The 3221-nt window shown below is 41.0% G+C and overlaps 1 protein-coding gene across 1 annotated transcript in view; it reads right to left on the minus strand.

Moving 5' to 3' along the window:
- ccdc120a (coiled-coil domain containing 120a) overlaps nucleotides 1-1597 on the minus strand; it is a 25463-nt gene extending 23866 nt beyond the window's left edge. Inside the window, exon 1 of the mRNA XM_028582645.1 lies at nucleotides 1414-1597. The gene's annotated coding sequence lies outside the window, so the exon portion shown is untranslated. The remainder of the gene's footprint in view (nucleotides 1-1413) is intronic.
- Between the last annotated feature and the right edge of the window lie 1624 nt (nucleotides 1598-3221).

Genomic DNA, 3221 nt, shown 5'->3' on the forward strand with positions numbered 1-3221 from the left:
TATAGTTCAGGGTCCTCGCCACCACCGGACCAATCAGCATTGAACAGATTGAACATGTAGCTGGAGTTGAATGGCCTTCTGTTGACTGAAAGTTCTGCCAAACTACAACTTTTTCTGCTCACCAGTGAACGCTCCACCTACGTAAACATCTTACGGTAATCAACGGCGCCGTCGCTACGGCGACCAGCGTAGCGCGCCGAGTGCAAGCGTACGGTTCGGTTCGCTGGGGAATAATTGTTGATAATAAATGTTCGGCAGAAACCAGAACCACCGCCAAAAGGTCCAAATATTCAGCCGAATCTGAAGCATCCCTGGAATATATGAAGCTAATGTACGTCAGTGGGATTCTTGCTGTTGTGAGTTTGTAAAAGACTGTTACAAGTAAAAGTCTGTAAGTAGCATCAGGAAAACTGATCACAACAATTCCACTTCTTTCAACATTTATTTTGAGTTTTTTTTAGGTTTTTTCCAGAAACAATTCCACTTTTACACAAGAAAAAAGATTTTGTTTTGCATTACAAATGCCAGTGGCAGCATGTGAGACCTCCAGCAGTGTATCTGTTATTCTGTCCACCCCCCCCCCACACACACACACACACAAACAGAGATACGCACACACACACACACAAACACAGATACGCACACACACACACACACACACTCAGATACGCACACACACACACACAGATACGCACACACACACACACACACACACACACACACACACACACACAAACACATACACACACAAACACAGATACACACACACACACACACACACACACACACACACACACACACACAGAGACGCACACACACACACACACACTCAGATACGCACACACACACACACACACACACACACACACACACACACACACAAACAGAGATACGCACACACACACACACACACACACACACACAAACACGCAAACACACACACACACACACTCAGATACGCACAAACACGCAAACACACACACACACAGATATGCACGCAAACACACAGACACACACGCACACAGACACACACACAGATATGCACGCAAACACAGACACACACACACAGATATGCGCGCGCACACACACAGACACACTCAGATACGCACACACACACAAACACACACAAAGTGAAGAAACTATGCAGTTTTCGTCATGATAATAAAATAATAAAGCAGAAAGTCATTAAAATAAGTGATCATTTTCATCATGAATCAACCTCCTAATTAATTCGGATCATTTCCCTAACGTTTAGTGACTAAAACTGAGATCTTGAGAGTTTGATTATAAGTTATCTATAGATCTATAGATGACTCTTCGATTATCACTAGGTCGTTCACTTCAACTGTGAGCTTAATTCCTGAATCAGCTGATTGCTGCCAAACCCAAACATGAAGAGAAAAGTTTAAATACCTTCAGATGAGCCATCCTGTCCCAGTCTGCACTCACACATCTACAGGACGGGACAGACACGCACTAAAAGCGGGATTAACCCGCACTAAAAGCGGGACAGACCCGGACTAAAAGCGGGATATCAACGCGTTCACTCACTTAACGGAACTTAAATCAGTTTAAACGTTTTCTTCTCTTCAGTTAAACTCAGTTTTATCTCCTCTGGAGCTCACGCGCTCATAATGATCCACCGCTGGACTCTGCTGCAGTCAAGTTACCTGCGGTCGCACGCGTCACTTCCGCTCCCGAATTTCAAACTAAAAGTACCGGAAGAACATGAGAATTTTTGAACATTGAATTAATTGTCAACTTATTGGTTTTATTTTTTAGATTGGTAATGAAGTCAAAGAGTTGAAATGCTGTGGCGAGCAAATATTTGTTTTAAGATGTGCATATTTCCTAAAGAAAATATTATAATAATCATAATAAAAATAAAAATAAAACATTCCCGAAACACGTGTGAGCTGTTGAATCTGCGGTAAGTTTTGAACAATCCAGCAGATGAATTAACCCTGGTGGCGTCTTCCCCGTTGACCCGGAAGCAACTTGTGGTATTTCTGGGTCAAAATGTTAAAAAAATTCCAACATTTTGGTCTTTTTCAAGACTTTTGTCACTTTTTTTTTGAAGTTTCTGTCAATACTTTTCTGCGTTTTTTTGAAGTTATTTTTTTAAAAGCTTTTCCTGTGTTTTTGTCAATTTTATTTCGAAATTTTTGTCACTTTTTCAATGTTTTTGTCACTTTTCCTGATGTTTTTGTCACTTTTCCTGATGTTTTTGTCACTTTTTCTGATGTTTTTGTAACTTTTTTCAGTGCATTTTTGACATTTTTTTCTACGTTTTTCAACGTTCATCATACATTTTTCTTGACATGCTATAAAATTTAATAAATCACCCAAATTCCGTGAAAGTAATGAACTGATCATTTATTTAACTTTTGGAGAGCGTTGTAGGGAACCATCCAATCCAATTTAAAATTTGGTTGCAAGAAACCCAAATTTCTGAAATAGAAACTTTTTGAAAATGGGTCAGATTTGACCCGAGGAACAACAGGAGGGGTTAATAAATAATAGTCTCACATCACCAGACCCTCCTCCACAGCGCTGCGGAGGAAGGTCTGGCTAGTCCGCATGGCATTCTGGGATGGGAGAAAAATGTTTATTGGCATTTCCTTAAACCAATCACAATCATCTTGGGGCGGGGCTAAGCAACTAATCCATTCATAAAATAATCCAGAGATTATAATAATATTAGTGATGTGTTCATGTTGTTCCTGTAACGCTGCTCTTATTTTGAAAGAGGCTACTTCCTGTTAAACTGCAGCAGCTTGATGTCTCTCTCTCTCTGTCTCTCTCTGTGTCTCTGTCTGTCTGTCTGTCTGTCTGTTTCTCTCTCTCTCATTCAATTAAAAGAAAATCAGGGACAGCAGAGTTTCTCTGATTTCACTTTTGCTGTCTTGCTGATGTGAAGTTTTATCACCCCCCCACACCCACACACACACACACACACACACTAACATTAGCAGAACAAAAGACACACACACACAGAGGTCATTCACATTCAAACGTCTCCTGTCTGTATCTGTTTTCACATTCAGCAGCAGCTCAGCAGGACAGAAGCAAGGAACTCTGGGTAATTAATCTCCTGCAGAGACCAGTGGGTTCAGGTGACATCCACACTGCTGTATGTTTGGGTTGGGTCTGTTGCTACGTTTACGCCTCACGTTCACATCTAAATTACATTACGCAGATTTTCATTCTGGCAACTCGTT

This window comes from Perca flavescens, chromosome 7, assembly GCF_004354835.1.
Source record: "Perca flavescens isolate YP-PL-M2 chromosome 7, PFLA_1.0, whole genome shotgun sequence".
Taxonomy (NCBI): Eukaryota; Metazoa; Chordata; class Actinopteri; order Perciformes; family Percidae; genus Perca; species Perca flavescens.